Source organism: Triturus cristatus, chromosome 5_2 (assembly GCF_964204655.1).
Source record: "Triturus cristatus chromosome 5_2, aTriCri1.1, whole genome shotgun sequence".
NCBI classification, from domain to species: Eukaryota; Metazoa; Chordata; class Amphibia; order Caudata; family Salamandridae; genus Triturus; species Triturus cristatus.
Window position 1 is genome coordinate 344,636,712 of NC_140588.1, and position 20,743 is coordinate 344,657,454.

The 20,743-nt window shown below is 40.5% G+C and overlaps 1 protein-coding gene and 1 long non-coding RNA gene across 2 annotated transcripts in view; both read left to right on the plus strand.

Moving 5' to 3' along the window:
• GMDS (GDP-mannose 4,6-dehydratase) overlaps positions 1–20,743 on the plus strand; it is a 1,578,414-nt gene that overhangs the window by 1,369,155 nt on the left and 188,516 nt on the right. The window lies entirely within an intron of this gene.
• Positions 14,732–15,516, plus strand: LOC146822972 (uncharacterized). The gene is made up of 3 exons (XR_014961863.1): positions 14,732–14,817; positions 14,951–15,059; positions 15,346–15,516. It is a non-coding gene; the product is annotated as an uncharacterized LOC146822972 (long non-coding RNA).

Genomic DNA, 20,743 nt, shown 5'->3' on the forward strand with positions numbered 1-20,743 from the left:
TTTTGTACACATAGTTTCTGGGTGAAATGGAAGTCTCTGCCCCTTTTGGTACTCTCCAAAACATAATGCCTTTTGATAATAACGAGCAGGAGATTCAATCTAGTTAGGATTATTAATAGTGAAAATATGTGTGTTGAGCACAATTCTTCATCTTTACGATTTTTATTGCACTCTCTATCCCAACTCTTTATTTTTCAAGTCACTGCCCTTCGATAATGCTGCTACGACTTTCTTTAATGCTGTTATGGTAAATTACATTGGAAACTCCAAGTGAGAGAAGTGCTACTCGTGTTTTAGTAAATTAGAAAAAAGACAGCACTGATTGTTTCCCTGACAGAATACAGTCTGTGATAACGAGGATTTGGGCTCAGTTAGGGCGGAGTACGAATTATGAACATTACATTGTGTGCCCCATTGAGGCAGCATTGTGTAGGCCCAAGTCTGTTGTAATATATGGCACGTGTACAGTTTTATGATGGAAGGTAAATATTTTAAAAGTAGTAAATGCTATTACAGTCTAATATACATTATCTGGAAAGAACGGGAACGCTTACAGCTTTGGTTTGTTCTAATGAAGTAATTACTAGAATTGTTTTCTAGCAAGTTGTTCATTCCCAAATTAAGTATATTTCTTGAAAATGTGACAGGAAATGTGAAAACCCCAGTCACTGAAGGGAGTTTCCTGGCAGAATTTCACACTGATTCTTAGGTTTAGGATTGAGCTTTAAGATTGTGGGCCTACATAGTACTGTGCCGTAGCTATTTTAGCATGTCGAAGCACAGCGATAGGACTCCAGTGCTTTAAAGGGATAAGCAAATGGTTTCAAATTTTATTAGGAGTGCTCGTTCCCGGAGGCATCTCCTCTGTAAGACTGGGGGCAGGAGTTTAGATTTGGACATGTTAGAAGTCTTTGTGAAGTTGCTTTAATCATTTGCAGACAGCATTACAACAGTCATCAATTATTTGACCATTAATGTTTAAACTGTTAGCACCGCTCTGACATAACAAAAAACAAAATCTTTTATTTGCCCTTTTTATGGCGGAATTTGGATTCTCTCTGTATTTTAATAGCTTCTCATGTTTTTTCAAAGCAACTATCCTTTCAAAGCTGGGATTTACTACATTGATTGTTAATCCTTCCACATTGGTTGATTGTGGTCTGATAAAGAGAGTTTTTTCCATTCTTCCCTGGACAGGGCAGGAATACCTGTTGGTCTGAGAACCACCCACATCAAACCTTTACCCAGCAGTGTTGGTTTTTGACCCTGCCATGTGGGCCTGGTGCAGGGAATGTCTCTGGCTTCCCAAACTGGCAGCATTTTTGAAAATTAAATCGCAGAAAACTGATGTCATTTGTCTCTGGACACTTCCCTTCCCGTCAGGATAAGTGTTAGAAAGGTTTTGCTGTATCCAAAGAAAGACAAAAATCTGTGATATGCTGATGAGATAAGCCAATCATTTTAGCCATTTTTTTGCACTTGCTAACAGAAATCTGCCTTTTAGTAGCAATATAAATAAGTGTTACTTTTATCTAAATCAGTGGTAATCAATTTTTCAACTTAGGAAGGGTGGAGAGCTGCGTTGCCCCAGCCTGCCTTCAAACCTGTGACCTTATGGTTATTAGTAGAACTCAGTAGTGTGAGATCAACTTATTGAGATATCTTGCTCTGGAGTCTAAAATAAGGAGCCAGCAGTTGAACATGCCTTTCAGGTTACCAGAAAACCAGAAACAAGCAGTTGTTTTGGATCACAATGCAATCTTTTTCCAAAGTGTGATACAGAACACCTTTATACCTCCTTAGTGTTTCCAGATCGCTCTGTTTAGTTAGACACCATGTTTCTGGTGTGGACTTTGCTTTTCCATATCATTTCTTTTAGGTGCACTACTCCAGGTGGATCATTTGAAGCAAACAAGAATTACAAGTCATAGAGTGCACTGGTTTGCTGACTGAAATATTAAAACCACAAAAGAAATAAAACATAAAACATAAAAATATTTTCTAGCTGAGGCAGAATTCAAATCTGTTGTCTAGGTACTTTATTTGATTTATGCTTTTCCTCTGGTAGAGTTGGTCTTTGATGAGCAGGGTGCCATTCCATCTATTGCAATGTTCATTATCCAAAGCCTACATTGATGCCAGCCTACTGGAGAGCTATCCCCCCTCCTTGTCCCTTAAATTTACCTTCCCCTGCCACATTGCTGCATTTGTGCTGTTACAGAGCCGGCAATCAAATAGAGCTGGAAGTAAAAGCGCAGGCGTGGAAAAAGATAACTGGGGGCAACTTTTTAAAAGTTTGCATTATAGACCTAAACCTTTTGTCCATAACACTCAAAGGAAGTTCTACTGAAGCCCATCCAATACTTTCTTCTTCCTTTTAGCTCGATAAAAGTCACTCGGTGAAGAGCCAAGCCCCTTGACAAAGCCTTAGTTATTGCGTACCTTTAATACACTCTATTCCTTTAATGCTGTGCGGTGAACCCTTGATCTTGGATTCAGTTTCTGTGTGTCGAGGCGGGATGGGATTAGGAAGCTGGTAGCAGTCACGGGAACTGTAAACAGAGATGTCTGGTATTAGTTACTGCTCAGGTGAGCGATCAGGCCAGGTTTGCGATGCGCTGGTAGCCACGCAAACAAGCCTGCCAAGACCTCTTTATCCGATCATGTCACCACTCAGTGTGTTTTGTGGCATTTCCTATTCATGCACAACGGGTCTTCTGTAGTATTAATCCCGGGAGGTTTGCACAGCTCCTTTGTTTCTCACCTTTGTTGAATGTACAAGTGCAGCAGCTTTTCACGGGTTATGGATAAGAAACATAAAAATGCACTGCGAAAGGAAAGCTCAGCAAAGGAACTACTATTGTAGTGTCCATAGGTGACCTCCCTGACATGCCCGTGACGATGGTGTTATTCGTGGGAGGTAGAGGTTAGTTACAAAGGTGGGCAACACAAGTTCCAAATAGGAGATTACGCGGTTTATTCTAAAAGATAGAAATAAGTTATTATTTAAAAAGGTATCAGAACAAAAAATTTTATGTTTACATAAAGTGACTTTTTGGGAGTTTAAAGTGCCAGAGTGACTTAGATAGCAAGTGTTAAAATGTGGATGTTGCTAAATAGAAAGGGATAACAAAAACGCTTGTACTATCGCACCAGTTTCTCCATCCATTGACACTACTACTAAGGCCTCGTGGGTAGCTTGGAACACACCAATGTGGGGAGCGTTGTTGTACATAGATGTATGAATTTTGATTCCAGGATATATACCATGTGTGCGAGAAGCCAATTTGGCATGAACTTTGAATAAGTTACAATAAAACGATTTTAACTTTCCTAACCGTGTTAATTATACATGTGGTAAAGTGATTTGACATTGAAGATTGGTTTGATATGTGGTAAAGTCTGTACTCCATACGTTTAAACTTCCAAAACGAAATGCCATTGCATGTTGCAAGCCCAGCGGATTCTTCAACAATGCAGATATTTTACTCAAACGCCAAAAAAACCTTGTTTTCTTAAAATCATGCTTATTGAGTCCAAGGCTCCTTGTACTGCTATCAAGCTGAGATCTCCTGTATGTTTAGAAGTTATTTCTTCAAGGGTTACCAAACGTTGCCGTGGTTACCGCATTTTCTTAGGATTAAACTGGGAAGTTGTGTTGCATCCATCGGTCAAGTCTCCTGTGAAAAGCCGGTGTAAAACGAAACTGGGTCTATTTACATCTACTTCACTGTTAGCTGATTTTTCCCAATAACGCATAGCCCAGTATTGACAGTATCACCAGTTGTGTACTTGGTTTTGGAATTTCGTCATCACCACTCAGTTTTTTTGGGAGATGCCATGGTTTCATGATTTTCACGGGGATATGCTTCTGTGAAAGTGTATGATTGTTCCCGCACAAGAATTGCATCGTTTAATTTTAGAGAAAAATCATAACATGTATAGTGGGGAACATTAACATGGCTGACATAATTTATGTTTTGTTTTTCACAAAGCCTATCCAGCCATGACCATCTTTTTCGGTAGTTGTTTATTATTTTGTGAGTGAGGCTTCTCATGCTAATGTGCACTGTTTCATGGCTGAACTTTCCTCCAAATGCATTATTGGTGGCAAAAACTTTGAGATTCAACATATCACTCCACTCAGTATTCACCTGGATGTTTAAAAAAGCAATGGTACTGTTAATGATAATCAGCGCACGTTTTTCTGTCCAAACCCCACCGAACATTACTGAAGTTTTGGTCTGCTCTCCCATAACCTCAGTGATCTACAGGTATGGGGGCCATTTTTATCAACGAAGTGCAGGCTCATGGGTTGCTATAAAGCTTATTAGCAGGACATTTTCATTTTTGCTACCTTCAGATGTAACTCAAAGGGAAAAAAGCATGCTGTAACTTGCAAGGCTATAACGATAGGCAACATTTTCTGGATCAATTTCAAGTCTCCAAACCCTGAATTCCCTAGAAGATTTGGATATCAGAAACATATTATAGAGGTAGCGTTTACCTTGGAGACTTGCAGACTTGCAAAACATGCTTCCTACCCTGGAAGCTGTATGGAAATGGGCTGGTGGGCAGCACCAGTGAAAGAAGGCCATCTAATATGCTTCTGGGTAAAGGGTCATGGCACCACGAGGTGCTTGGAGTGTCCCTCTGGAAGTTAGTCTGTGACACAGATTACAACAAGAAGGTGGGGGTGGGGGGGGGGGGGGAGTGGGGCTGCATTATCGCCGTTGGCCTTGAAAGTCTTAGGTGTGAGGAGAGCATCCTTCTTGAATGCAGTTGCCCGACTCCTGGAGCACCATCAGCCAGCACCACGACAGAACTGTATACAGTGGAACTACTGTCCCTTTTGCTACATCTTGTCTCCCTTCACCACAGTGTCAGTTTATTTTGGGGGCCTCCTCATCCTCTTTCCCATGTTGCTGTGATCTGGAGCAGACCCTGTCGAGGATGCTCTCACACCTTTCTGTTTTTCCAAAGCGCATTGTGAGTTCTAGACACTGTAGAGTACTTGTCATCGTCGCCAAACCCTAGAGCTTTTTTATTTCTGTATTGCAGTCCATGCGAAAGATGAAGGTGAAGTACAGGAGTCAAGGACAGAAACCTGTTACTCGGCATTTTTCGTTTTGAGGCTGTTTAGGTCTCGCCTACAGACATATTTTAGCTGTCTCTTTACAGAAGACCGCTTGTTGACCATACAAAAAGTTTTGTGGGCTTAGAGCCCACCCATTGCTTTCCATTGGTTGGCTATGCCAATCTCATTTGGTTACCTCTTAGTCAATGACTTGCCTTGCTCTTGTGATTGTCGCTTGCCTGGAGTATAACTTCCCTACTATCATTGTATTGGCTAACTTGTATCCTTCCACTACTTACATTTATGGAACTACTTTTTTCTTCAAGCACTCCATGAGTAAATGTTTTTCCTTCCTCTCTCTCATTCACTCTCTCTCTCTCCTGTGCTGTTCTCCCTGCAAACACCAACCCCTGTGCTTTGCATTGCCCCATCACTCATTTGCTCTCACCTTTGGATGATGCTTTTTGTTTCATACACACCCCCAAGTTTCTCCCTACTCCCTCTACTCTGTCTAGCTCTCCCCCTCCTTGGATTTTTATATATTTTTAAAAAGTATTCTATACCTCTCCCCCAGCCTCAATGTCATCCGTTGCCCATCCTTTGTTTATCCCCAAACCACCACTGTTCTATTGCTCCCCAGCCATCGCAGTTCCCAAAAAATAATATATTTCATTGTTTTGAAAGGCGTAGCATCTGCCATTTTCTGCCTAGCTATTCTGATAAAGCACTTTCACGCAGATGGAAATTCCTTTTTTTAAATTTACCAATCCAAGTGGTGTTTGCCATCTTGAATTGGTAAATAAAAATAAAATTAATAAGCTATTTATACAGCTAGCAGCTGCCTCTGAATAGGCGTCCTGGCGCTAAGAACGAAGACTAACACAGAGAAGGCACCTAGAGAAGAATGCAGCCTGAAAATAGTCCAAACAGAAAGGTCTTTAATTTCTTTTTAAGGATGGATTCCGATGGAGCTTTCCTAGGAGCAATGGGGAGGGGATTCCATAATTTAGATGCTAGGTAAATGAAAGACCTACCTCCCCTTCTAGCTCTGCACACTTTGGGGACTTACAGCAGAAAAAGACCGTTAGAACTAAGAGATCTAGTTTGACAGTAAGACCAAAGCCTTTTACTTAAGTAAAGTGGTCCTTGCTGAGAAAAAGCTCTTTATGATAAGACTAAAGCTTCATATTAATCCGCTTATCAACTGGTAGCCAATTCAGTTGATTTAAACGGGAACTAATTGATTGGCGAAAGAGGATTTTTAAGATCAGGCTTCTCTCGGCATTATGACTGATGTACTGAGAAACTCAAAGATTGAAGGACAGGCATTTGTCTGGATTAAAGCATTTTTCGAGGACAGATCTCAGGCCGTCTACCCCTCTACATCTCAACCTCTAAATCATTAAGATATGGGGTCCCGCAAGGATCAGAATTTAGCCCTATATTGTTCAATGTTTACCTGGAGCCGTTGACACATCTGGTTGAATCGGGGGGGGGGGGGATTTCAGGTGGTATCATATGCAGATGATGCTCAACTGTTTTTGTCTTGCCATAAGACTAGCAATGATACCCTTACCACCTTTAAAAATTGCCTTATAGGAGTAACTGAATGAATCAACAATAATCTCAAATAAAACTAACGTAAATCTTCATTTGTTTTGTAGCCAAACATAGTCCTAAGAAAGACCCTGGACAGTTTAGGCTGATCCATAACTTAACTGCACTAAACGGGTGTGAGGAAGCCAGTGAACAAAGCTGTTGACCCGAGTTGTTGCATGGCCAATTATGCCTCTTCAACCCATGCCATAGGCATGCTCAGCGAGATGAGTAAATCCACTTTACTGGGCAAGTCTGATTTTGAATCTGCTTCCAGGCTGCTCCTGGCACACTGGTTTACTCAGTTTTCTGTGCTTCCATTTTGAAGGCCTCATCTACATACATAAATGTGTGCTTGTGGTATTTACAACAGCATAGGGTTGTTTAGAGCTTTTCAGTACATTCCTGTAATTGGTATTCTCTCAGGTAGTGGGTACTGCCTGGGTGATACTTTACTTGGATGATGGTCTTCTCTTAGGGGCGGAATGCACTAACCAGTATCGGAAACCCCTACATTTATTTACCAGAGTCATGGGGATAATGGGTGTGCCACAGGCTGAGGGGGAAACACTTGGGTCACACACAATCATGGTTTTTCTATGAATAGACATTGGCACAGTCAGGGGCATTTATTGACTCCTATCTAATAAAGTTGCACGGTTTTGGGCATCTGATCTCTCCTGAATGAAAAAAGTAAATGTTGCTCCTATTGCCAGTGCTAGTTCAATTTCGGTCAGTGATTAATCCCAACAGGGTATTCATTCTCAAAGGTTATAGCTCCGCCCCTTCGTGTCTCAAGAAGAAACACCAAAGAACTAGACTTCATTGGTGTTCATGAAGGACCTCTTCATATCAGAATTTTTCCTTTCATGCATTTGTTGTATCGTCTATGGTGCAGACATTTAGCGAGAGGATGGGGTTGATTTCTGATGCAACAGGAAGTGTTGTTTTTGGAGCCACATTAAGGAGGGACGTGTGTGCAAAGGTGGCAAGACAGTGGGTCTAGAATGGGTTGGTTGGGACATCACTTTCCTAGAACTCTTCCCCATTCTTGTTGCTTTTACTATTTGCAAAATGAATTTTGCAGGCAAGTCAGTTGTGGTTTGTTACGGTTGCTTGCCATTGATCATCCAGCAACATGCAAAGTGTAAGAAGGTTAGGAGATTGCTGGAGGAGGTGGTTCTTGTGTGCTTAAATATTATTTTCCTAAGGGCAAGGCATGTCCCAGGAATCTGGAATAATGTGGCTGATTGTCAAGTTATAAGATGCAGGAATTTTGTGGTTGCTCTTTTCCCAGCTAACCTTTGAGAGCTTGGTGTCTGGTCACACCAGAACTCATCGAACCCTGCCTGGTGTGCAAGACCAAGGAGGCCTAAAAGAGGCTTTTGGTCATTTCTTAAGTTTTTCTAATGAGTAACAGTGGTCAGATTTTGTTTCTTTATGACCTTAATAGCCTCCCTTCAGTATAATAAAAGATCCTCAGTGTATGCTAAAAGTGATTTCACAGACCTATCCTTTTTAGGTCGAGCCTATGGCAGCGCGCATGCGCTGCATAGGAAATCGACCTCTTGGAATCACTTCAGCTTCAGTAGAAGCTCGTGCCTGTGGTCCTCACACGCGTTTGGCCTTTGCGTCTGGCTTTAGTATGCAATTGGTCAAAGGCGTGTGGAGGTCACAGCTTCTTGTGAAATGTTTACTCCCAGAGCGTTTTGCTCTCGGGAGCCAGCAGCAGCACAGGGGCCATCTGTTTTTAATTAGCGTGCCTGTGCTTTTCTCCCACGCAGTGTCTCTCCCCCCTCGTGCAGGCCGTGGTTCTCGGACTTTCACTTTCCCATTCTGGAACGAAGGCGTACACACCCTGGTGACATGTTGTTGTTGTTCTCAGGGCACCGAGTTTGTTGTTATTTTCTACTGCCCCAGGAAATAGGGCAGGTTATCTCTATCTGAGGAGTGAAGGTGCAAGAGCTTTACAATGGGGCAGCCGCAATGGCCTTGCTGACAAAGACCCCATTCACCTAATACAAGCGGCATCTGCTGTTTCACCCTGCATGCAGTGACATGCAGGGCTCCACACGTGACCGCTGTCAGTGTCGTCACTGATGCAACCAATGAAAACGACTGAAGCAAGGCCACACCGTAAATTGCTTGAGCCCGTCTAGGCGCTGCACCTTACGCTATGTGCAGCCTCTGACCCTAACTGTTAGTCTGTCACTCCTGGAACAGTCAACATTTTGAGCATGAAACGTGTTGCCTTCATGCCTCCTCCTGTGAAAGCCTCTAGTCCCAAGGAGGGAGCACTTGAATCCACCACCCATCTGGAGTTGCACAACCCTTCACTGGCAGTTTAAGGTTTCCAGGTGGTTCCTTGTTATCAGGACAACCATTTTCAGCCCTCATTCCGACTAAAACTGGCTGAAAAGGCTCTGTAAAACCAAAACCGGGGCAAGACCCCCGTGTCTGTGATGGCGTGACCTCATCGTGGTAGCCTTAATGCAATAAGAACGGGCGCAAACATTTCTCACGAGTGAGGTGTGCTTGAGAGCGCTACCGCTAACGTTATAGCCTCTAGGAGCCCCTCAAACTAACTGATGTAGAGGGAGATAACCACTGTGCCCAGGATCACACAGTGCGACTAAAGTAAACCGAGATTGGCCCTCGGACCTTCCAGTTCGACTGCAGTTTAACCCCTTTTCATACTTCCCGAGAATTAGCAGGAGCCAAATAAACGGGAAACATTTAGAGAATTCGCAGAGAGCGCAGGAATAATGTTAGTGTATACAGCGATTGAGCAGCGTCGTTAGTGGTCTTCATGTCACAAAAAAATTAAAAACCTGCTCTTTACCATTTCAACAAGTACTAAGACGCTGGACAAAAGAAAGTAAAATAAAATATCTGGTTAAATATTGCTAGATATCAGGGTCTGTTTTTATCCTGACGCATGAAGAGCCTTAGATTTCTGGACACAGATAGTAACCCGTTCAAAGTATGCAACAGGTAAATAAAAGTAATAAAAGGAACATATTAAAAAGCACCGCATTATTAACCACAGAGAAGTATAGTAGGGCGCTGCCCCAGCTCTCTCACTGACTGACTGACTGACTAACTGACTGTCTCTCTCACTGACTGTCACACAGGTACTATTTCCCAACCTTCACCCTCCTGTTATTTATGCCCCCATTACAAAAAAAAAAAAAACTTAACAGGCAACCATTGGGACAGGCAGATAGAAGTTGCCAGCATTGAAAGGACTACACCCCATAAAATCACTAGTACAGGGACCCTCTGATGTTTTTTATTGTTTAGTTCCCGGCACGTTGCTGTGAGGGTTTAATTGTCTTATAATTGGTTTGCTGGAATTAACTCTGAGAACTCTCATATTTCATTTCTTATCTTGTTGTTCTATCTTATTTCTTATATTATATTATTTGTTGTTTATTTTTATTTTTATTTTTCCCAGTTTCTATTTTTTCTTAAATCTGTTTCTCTTCTGGTTGGTGCCAATATGGATAAAATTAAAACTTTTGGTTTTTCTGATGAGGACTTTGCTAGATTGATAGGCAATAACCCCATACCAGGTGGTAGTGTCCCTTTCAACAAAGGCGAAAATGAAGAATGGTTCAAATTACTCAACCTGAAAAAGAAAGCAAGGCGTACGGAATCCCATGCTGAATTCATGATTGAATACTTGAAAGCAGGAGTGATACCGAACGGTCTTAGAATTAGAAACATCCCAGGTCTCTTTATTGAAATCAGGAAGTTTCTTGAGCGTTGGTCTCTTATAGCCAATAAATGCTCAAGAGACCTTATGATTCTTATTATTGAAACGGCCAGGGAAGTGGTTGAGGTACTTATGAAAGAGATTACTGAGTTAGAAGATGCGATGAAGAAGAATAACCCAGTAGATGAGGCAAAAAAGAAGCTCGATGACATTAATTCTGAACTGACTTCTTTCAGTGATTATCTCGTCAAGAAAAAGACTGAAAAATTACGCAAAGATATAAGATTTTTCTCGGAGGAGCGGGTTTATCCATATCTAGGAGCTCATTATTATAATAGCTCTAGAGAATATACTAATCAGCATGATCATCAATATTGGTCCAGTAAGAGAATACTAACATTCTCAGATACGTCTGGATCTGAAGGGGAGGAGAACCATGGGTCCTTTGACAACTATGGCAATAGAAGAGGTACCTTTGAGGGACAAAGAAGAAACTCCCGTTTTTTAGGAAACAGACGGGGGAACATGAGAGGGAGATACAGAACACAGGAGAGGGGTCGTTACCAGCACACAGAAAACAACCCCCCACAATTCCTCCAAACCAGGAGCAACCAATATTGGAGAGAATAGATCCCTTACCTCAAACTGACCTCATCCCTATCTTTAACCTCTCTAAGACTAGACTTGATACTCATGCAGAGGATCTCCTTGTGAGAGGCCTTTCATTTGTACCCAGCACTGGGCTAAATCATTTTGAATTGAACCAAGATTTGCAGTCCTTTTTCCGTAAGGTCCGCCTTAATAGATTCTTTGAAAATCATGACACATTGGAAATTGAGAACAAATCTGGACTAAAACCCAAGTCCATTTTTACCCCTAGTCTTGATGAGGTGGGTCCCGAAGTAGGGATTTTTGAAAAAGTTGTCAATAAAAAGATCAAACAGATGATGAGATTTGTACCAAAACCGCCCTTTAACCTTTCCTATGACGAATACCAAGCCATGAAAACCCTTTCGACAAATAAAGAAATCATCATTAAACCTAGTGATAAGGGGGGTGGTATCGTCATTATGGACTGTGACCAATATAAAGATGATATCAATAGAATGCTGAGTGACCCTGTTAACTATACCAGAGTGATGAATTATCCTGACAAAAGAATCAAGAAAAACATTCTTGCCATCACCAAAAGAGCTTTAGACTCTGGAAGTATCTGCAAACAAGAATTTGAATATCTAAATAGAGAACACTTCCAGATTCCTATTCTCTACGGCCTTCCAAAAATACATAAAAGCCTGGATAGGCCCCCGTTCAGACCTATAGTCTCCACAATTGGCTCTCTCACGGAACCACTCTCTAAATTTGTGGATGTGTTCCTGGCTCCAATAGTCAGCAACTTACCCGCATTTATTAGGGACACTGGAGACCTTATTACCAAAATAGAGGGTATTAAGTTCAACCCTGCGACGGATATATTGGTCTCTATGGACATAGAGGCTTTATATTCTAATATACCTCTCACTGGAGCCTTGGAGGCTGTTAGAAGTGTCCTCAATGAGTGTACCAATGACTTGGATAACCTCTTCATTTTGGAATGCCTCGCTATTGTACTAAATGAGAACTATTTTGAGTTTGATCAAGCTATATATAAACAGATCCTTGGCATTAGCATGGGAGCAGCCTGTGCCCCCAATGTGGCTAACCTATATATGGGGGTCTTCGAGAAGAAGTTTATTTACAACGAGATAGCACCTTTTTCGGAGAATATCACCTATTATCATAGGTTCATTGACGACATCTTCTTTATATGGAAGGGATTGGAGGAACATCTCTCTGAATTTATTCTCTGGATCAACTTGTGTGATCCACACTTGAAATTCATTGCTAAAACCAGCAAAGAGAAAATTGAGTTCCTTGATATTTGGATAGAGGCCAATGAAGATCAGATTCAGGTATCTCTATATACGAAGCCCACGGCCCGCAACACCTTACTCCAATATCCTAGCTACCATCCCCGTAGCCAGAAGGATAGTATCCCCTTCAGTCAGTTCCTGCGTCTTCGCAGGAACTGTACCAGTATACAATCCTTTGAAGAACACGCAGAGACCCTTAAAAACAAACTAAGGAATAGGAGATACCCTAACAGAATAATCAGGGATGCGTACAAAAGAGCTAAATATTATCATCGCGATACTCTGCTTATCCCCAGAAGTAGAAATAATCAGGAGAAACTGGTCTGTGTGACTAAGCATTCTAATTTTAATAACCGATTGCGCCAAGCGATCAACTCTTCTTGGCATATTTTGAACTCGGGCAACCAACAAAAATAGCTACCCAGACCCATCTTTGCTTTTCGCAGGAACAGAAACCTGCGCAATGTACTAGTAAAATCAATTTTGCCTACTGGAGATTCATTAATCCAACGCTCAATCACGGGGGCGTTACCCATTTTGGGTTCTCATAAGTGTGGCGGATGCCAGGCTTGTGCACATGTTAAAACCACTCCGACCCTTGAATGGGGCAAAAGGTCCTTTTCCTTCACAGAGATGACGAATTGCAGGACTACGAACGTGATTTATTTAATCCTATGCCCTTGTGGCAAAGGATATGTGGGGGAGACGAGTAGAGAGCTGCGTGTTCGCTTTTGCGAACACAAATCCTCTATTAATACTAGTCGCACAGGAGCTCCACTGGTCAAACACTGGACTGAGAAACAGCACTTGATCAAAGATCTCAAGTGGCTAATTTTGGAACATATAAAGCTACCAAAAGATCGCAATATTGAAGCACTTAGGAAGAAGAGAGAAGTATTTTGGATATTTACTCTTCAGACCCACGATAATGGACTCAACGAATCCATTCCCTGGGAAAACGCAATCTATTGAGACATTGTTAATTAATTTTTTCTTGTGTACAATAGAATTAAACTCCCTGGTATTTTGCCATCTATTAAAACATCTTTACTGGATTCTTGTACCCTGTTGTCCAGTGCTGACTCCTCATTAAAAATAATTATAACTTTCTTGGTCGCACATTTCTAAGAAGGTTGATAACCTAATACCCTGCATTAATGGGCAAGTTTTATCACTTTATTGTCCGAGATTTCCATCTGTAGTTGCATATTTGCATTTATTATGGTTAATCTGGGCTTAGCGATAGTCTCCGCTCTAGGTCCGAATTCGGACCTTTTTTCACCTTTTAAGGGGAGTTGTATGATATTAACCGCTATTCACTTTTTCTGCCCATTCCAAAATGGCGCCCATGTTCTAGAGCGACATCTACTTCTATATCGCTTATTTCTGAACATCTCTGAATATTAGTCTAATTATACTGTTTTATTCCCTGGATCTATTTCGATTGTCTTGTTTCTATCTAGGGGGATAGGTTCATGTGTTCTTGGCCTGGGAGTCTACCTTCTTTAGTGTCCTGACATGAATTTCATGGATTACGGCTTCTTTTACTCTTCCCTTCCAAGATGGCGGCCGTTTATACAGGTTATATTCTAGATTTCCGGATTTGCCCTATTGCTCGCAGGTGTTACCGGTCAAGCTCGCTTCCCGCCTTCACTTTGCTCTTCGGTCTGGCATTATTTAAAGGGAGTTCTTATCGCCAATATGCACCCAGTGGTGGGACCACGAGGAATTCTACTCTGGAGATTTGTTCCGTCATTCAATGAAGTAAGTCTTTACTGCTCGATTAGTTCAGCCAATGAGAGCCCGCATTATTATTGTTTTTCTGCTTTGAAAGGGATGCGTTACTTATGTACTTTGTCATCCTGTATTTGATATATAGTGGACTTGCTTCGTCTAAGTGTGAATTCTCTGCTCTCCCCGACAGAATAAACTAAACTAGAGCTGCCCGTTGGCCGGAGCTACTACTTTCTGGCGGGTACCTATAGAATGCGAATTCAAATACGAACTCGGACCCCGTGTGCTATATCCGAAATTATATAAAAGGATGTCCGTTTTGAGGACTCTGATCAGTTGGAAGCGGACATAGGACCTCAACTGTGAGGACTTAGATTTTTTTTTAAGTACGTAAGTTTTTGTAATCTGAATAATCTAGCTAACTCACTTTGTGAGCCTTTCTTAATTGTGCACTGGTAGTTAAATGATATATATGACCCTCATGATCTTTGTCAGATAGCAGTAGACTTTATTTTTAGACATCTAGTTAAATCCGATATATCTGTTGCCTAGATATTTTTTGTGACTACCCTAGAGGATTAGGCAGATATTTAGAATCTTTTAACCCTGTAGCCTGCATGTCCTTGTTGCTTAAATTACATCTGCGATTGCGATTTAGAATTAGTTAGATATTTAGAATCTCGTCCTATTACAGATAAGGCAGTATACTGACTGGAGGAATATACGTGTATCCTGGAACTCCATGCCTTCAGCGTGATTAAATTTGATCCGAGTACGACGTAAGTTGAGCTATACGTTAATAATTACATCGGCTATTTTAGATTCCATGTCCTTTAAGTAGCATTTATGACCGTCTGCCCAGATGTCCTGAGACTTATTTTGTCTTTTTCTTGGCCATTATTATTGATCAAGGAAGGAGCCCCAGTCCTCTGTTCCTGGCTGCCCCATAGGTTGCGGGAAGACTTCCTCATTGTATCCATTCCTGGTTTCATTGGATTGATCTTTCAACTCAGGATCGCAAGTGTGTTTTCAGTTCTGTGCATTTTTGTTTCCTTAGGGATTGCACTTTTAGGTGATTACTTTTGAATGCACCTTTTGGACTTTGGGTTCTCTAGCACTTTCTTTCCATTAACGGCACTGCACTTGTAATTACTCTACTCTTTTATAACTATAGCTATTCAAGTTTACTCTTCAGTTTTTCATTAATTCTAGCAAACTGGAAGCAATAATGCTCCTATGTAATTAAATGTATATAAAAAAAAGTCTTTTGGTGACCTTTGATAACCCTGCTATTTGCTCTTCCACAGATCCTGTTTTTGACGAGGCCTATAGTTAATCTATGTTGTTTAATTATTGTAATTTTTTGTATTTATTCTCTGTCTCTCGCCCATGTAATACCGATATCGCCCTGAGGAAGGAAGATTCCGAAACGCGCGTCGGTGCAATTGTGTATTGATTGGCGTAATTGTCTATGTATGGTTTGGTTTTGTACTATTGATTTTTGTATGCAAAAAATTCTTTTCTTGTATTACTTATATTTTTTGTATGTCTTCGGTTCATTACATTGCTTCGTCAACCATAGGCTGAATTATAACCAATGTTGTATAAAACTGTCTTTATGAAAAAATTAGTTATTCAAACAAAAATTTGTATTTATGAAAAAAATGATTTACTCAAACAAAAATAATTGATTTATTAATTTATATATATTTTTATAAATAAAACAAAATTAGAAAACAATTTCTATTTTCTGTGGTCTATGAGGGGTTATCTGGTCACAAGGGGTTTTTCTCTCTCTGTATTTTGGATTGTATTTTCCCTGCTACTACACCCCATAAAATCACTAGTACAGGGACCCTCTGATGTTTTTTATTGTTCAAAAAAACACTCAAGACATTATTTATTGTTAATACTTTTTTATTATGGTCGTTCAGTTGTACATAATGCTTTCTTGGTCATATATAAGGTAACAAAAATGCTTCTGACACTTTCTTGGTCATATATAAGGTAACAAAAATGCTTCTGACACTTCTTTATTATAACTTTTCAGCATGCTGCAGACTTCTGTACAACACAGCTTAAAGACATAGGCAAAGTCAATATCTCTGGCTAAACACTTATAAGGTCCCAAAGGCGAGACCTATTGACTATTCCAATGCTTGTTTGAAAAGCTGTCCGGGGCGGAGGACCTTTCTCTAACTTTTTGGGTTAAGCAAGCTCTAAGAGGGTGGGAGCGAATAGAGCACTATGAAAGTTGAACGTATTGCTTTTCATTGTAAGGTGGGATGCACCATATAAAACTGAATAAATAAATAAATATGAGTCAATAAAACAGTTTTTAATTCTTCGTTGGAGGGAGTAATGCCAAACATTGGAAGACCAATAGATAGAGGAAAGCTGAATAGTCTTTTTGGAGTGCTTTCTTTAGTTTGCTGTTCCAGGTTTGAGGTCATATTGTTCAGAGCAGCATTTGTACTAGCATTTTAAGTGGCGTTCACCATGGATGGATTGGTAGCCAATTCAAATTGGAATTCAAAAGGGGGTTTGCACATGGCAAATATGCATTTGAAGGACAGTTCTGTCACCATTACACTTCCCTCTCCCAAGACAGACCAGAGAACAAAGAGGTAAATTGATAGTTATGGGAAGAGAAGTGGGTCAACAATACTGTGCTATACATGCTGTGGCAGAATTTTTGGCAGTGCGTCCTACAGAACTTAGAAGCTTGACCCTGATTCACAAAAACAGTACGTCTTTGGCACGCTCGCAATTCAGCAGTACCTTCAAGCCCTCCTGGCAGGCATCAAAGCCTTTTTTGTGTCAGTTAGCATGATACAAATGTATACCCCCATCAAATACACAAGATCTAATCATAGTAGTGTTGGCTTTCCATAAATAAATCCTGATATACTACCACCAAAAAATGTTCAGTTCGGAATCCTTAATACTGTAAGCATGGAAACCAAGTCTATAGCAGATGTTAATTATGTAAGTGTTGTTTTCAGTAATTCATTTTACTTCGGCCCTAACCGAAGCCTTTACAAGTAAGTTCAGTAAATAGTACAATATATGCATAAAGTGCTGGAAGTTCAAGAGCATGTTTTAAGATTTAGTTTTTTTTTTTTTTACAATTCCCATTTTTTTTCGAATTGTACCCAAGGTTAGGCTACTTATAAAACAGCTATACCTGAAACATTATATAATTAATTTTCTTTGTCCAGTTTTAAAAATACATTTAATGTGTTCTAAGACCCCAAGATTTCTAAGGACGACTTTAAAAGCCTCCCAAACTACTGACATCTCTTCAATTTCCATATTTGGGAAAATATTATTTTGCTTCTAACTTAGTTTGTGTTAAAAAAAATATATATATTTAACAGAGAAACCTTCCACTGTCTTTAAAAGCTTTGTCTGAAAGCTATTTACAAAAATGTCACTTCTACTTCTGTCCACCACTATGATGTAGTGTCATGTAGTCAAATTTGTAACTTGAACTTTGTCTGCCCCTATCAATATTTATAAAGTAAAAAGGGTATTTTTATCAACAGCTTTTTGATTGTAGGTCTAGTTTATGGCGATAGAGCGACTAGTAGGTAGTACTATTGGTGCAGTATCTGCATTCATTTTCAAGTGAATTGATAAGAACTCTGAGCCTAGGTCAATCGTGAGTACATCACTAATAATAAAAATATATATTCTGGTACGTAGAGCACCTGCAACACAATAGATAATCTCAATAGAATTCTCCGATGTTAGCTATCATGTAGTGTAGAGAGCTATGCAGAAATACAAACAGAATTAATTTGCATCTTGTTGTTTGCGTGCAGGACTTGTTAACCTACGCCTGTGTTAGCAGAGTGAAAGCTTTCAAAGGGCCATCCAGTGAGTGATGTTACAACATATCTCAAAACCCTAGCAGACCTAATCAAACCACAAAACCTTCTAGAATGCTTATTATTGGTGATTGTTAATGATGCCTGGCTGGGTAAAGAGAATTGTGTTTTCTTCTCCCCTTTAAATAGAGGACAGCCTTAGTGACTAGTATCTTGGAGTGGAAATAACTATGTTAATAATAGAAGGCATCAATTTATGTTTTGAATGGACTTTCAGCATAAGATCCAGGGGATCAGTCCATTGTCTTTTGTTGAGTCCCCCATGTCACTCTTCTATTGGTTGGTATGGATGTTCACAAATGACCTGTGATGTTGTGGAGGATTGGCTTTAGTTGAAAGGAGAGAACCACTAGATTAGACTGCCAGCCCTCTCTAGCCTTCCATAAACACTCCCTTTGGTTCGCCGTAAACATATCTTCTTCATCAGTCCAGTTAGAAGGTCACTGAGAGCTTTGATAAAGAATAAGCCACCCAGAGGGGAAAACTTTGTTTAATGTCCCTTCCTGGATCAAAAAATATGTCTTGCCACCATACGATGTTGGGACCTGTTTTTATCAGCAGCTTCTCATTTAAAATAAAATTTAAAAAAGGAGGGTCTGTAAAAGAAAACAATTTGGAGCCAATCCAGTGTTTGAGGCCGTCTCAGGGAAGAGATGTGGCAGCTCTAGAGAAACCCCAGTCCCCACCCAAGAGGCCTTGAAAAACTTACAGCTTCAACCTCGAGATCCTACAGGAAGCTGGGAGCTGCAGAGAGTCACTCTGGGCGACACTATATATTGGGTCATTGGTTCAGACTGGCTCAGGGAGAGCTCCAAGCCACATCCGAAAGTCCTAGTGCAAACTCTGAGAGGTCTTCATACAGTGGATATGGGTAACACTTCCAGAGTAACCTATTCAGTCTATAGTTTTCGAAAAAGGTACTTTCATTTTTTTGCCATTGTATATGTTGTACGTGATCCAATGTGCATAACGTGTGCTTTTTAAAGTATTCTTTTAATTTTAAGCAATCGTTGCACTAGTGCCATGGCCTTCGTTTATTTGAGCAGCCATATTCAATATAAGTTGTATCTGATTTCCCAAAGGTTTTCTTGATCTCATGAAAGAAAAGTCAGTTTCATCTAATGTAGGGAGTTTTTTATTATTATTGTTAGTATATTGAAAATATCTTACAAGTATGCAGAAAGCCTTTACACCCACAGGCAAAGGGAGCCTGCTACTTGTGGCACAGCTATATGGAGATGCGGCTAATAATGTGCTGCATTTTACCCCGCCCCTCCTGGATAGGAGCAAAGCATGTCCTCCCCACTCCACTCGTTTGCGGAGACATTTTTAGGTATTCGTAAAATAACAGGGGGGCTTTGATTTGGCAATTAAATTTTAGGAAATAAAGTAATGGAAATTAAACTTGCAGGTTTATAGATTGTCACAAGTGCCAAAAGATACAACCGCGGATAGCGAGAGGTAGGAAATGGCATACAATTTGAACAGACTGTTCATAAAGGGTCCCATTCGTAACATGTATGATTCTGTGGTATAACGTGTGTGTGTTGTTTAAAACTTTTACCGCAAGCAACACTTTTTAATATGTAGTAAAGGAAGGATATAGACTTTACATGTTCAGTTCTGTTGTATTTAGCCTGTTGATAAATCTCCCCAGAGTTATGTTAAAATTGACAACTTGGACACAGCTCAATGTTTCAGTTTATTTAAGATAATACTATTGGCCAGATGACGAAGCTTGCATTAGAACTCCGAGCTTCTGATTTCCCATTCGGCAAGTGATCAACTAGATCACATTTGTAAGCAAATTCACTCACTCGAAAATCGATATTATCTGGTAGCCTGCACTCAAGGTCTTATCCTGCTGTGTGCCATATACTCACTATATATTGCTCTGACTGTCTTTTCACAATGTCCTTATGTTGGGAATTCTGGCCTCTTAAACTGCTTGTATTCTGTTTCTGTGCCTCTTATCCTGAATATTGGGAGAGCACATTGAAACAAAGAAAAGAAATAAGATGAAGGAAGCGGCAATGGATTTCCCCTCTGCTCTTCCTCCAGCTGCAGCGTAGATCTGTTGCAAAACGATATTGGATTTTCCCAGCACTACAAGGAAGTAAGCTCACTTGGCCAAGATAATTTTTGTTTGTGGCAGAGATGGGGCAAGCACAGCAGAAACCTGCTCTTATGTTCTAACCACCAGGCCACACCTAACCCATTTATGAAAGAGATTACTTACTACAGCCTCCTCCTCCTCTTGAGAAATACAGGCTGTGAATACTGCAATTGTTTAGGATTATCTGTTGTAATTATGCAGCAGGTCAACTGAATAGGTCGTTTGTTGAACCAATGCTGCTTTTTAGGGAACAGGAAAGGTGTGGGCGTGTGTAAGTGTGCACCCATTTGCACAAAGCTTGGACTGTTGCCTCCAATTATGCACACAATATTCTGCTTTGTTGCATACACAGTTGACACAAAAGGTAAATGTACCACTGAATGAACACTTATTTGGCAGTGAAGACTGCCTGGCATTTATTGAAGCTATACCAGTCCAGTTACACATGATGTTTACATGAATTACTGGCATTGGAACTGCACATTGCTTGATAGGATCAGAGCTTATCTTCCCAAAATATTCAGAATCAACAATTGGGACTATGTGTAGAGAAAGGCACCCTGCATGTATGCAAAGTGGGTTCACCAGATCACTCCAGATGATTTTCCAGCAAATAAGGTATATGTTTTTAGGAACACTTTTCAGGTGTCAGAGACTGGAAGCAGCCTCAACATCTACTGGGAAACCCTCACTCCT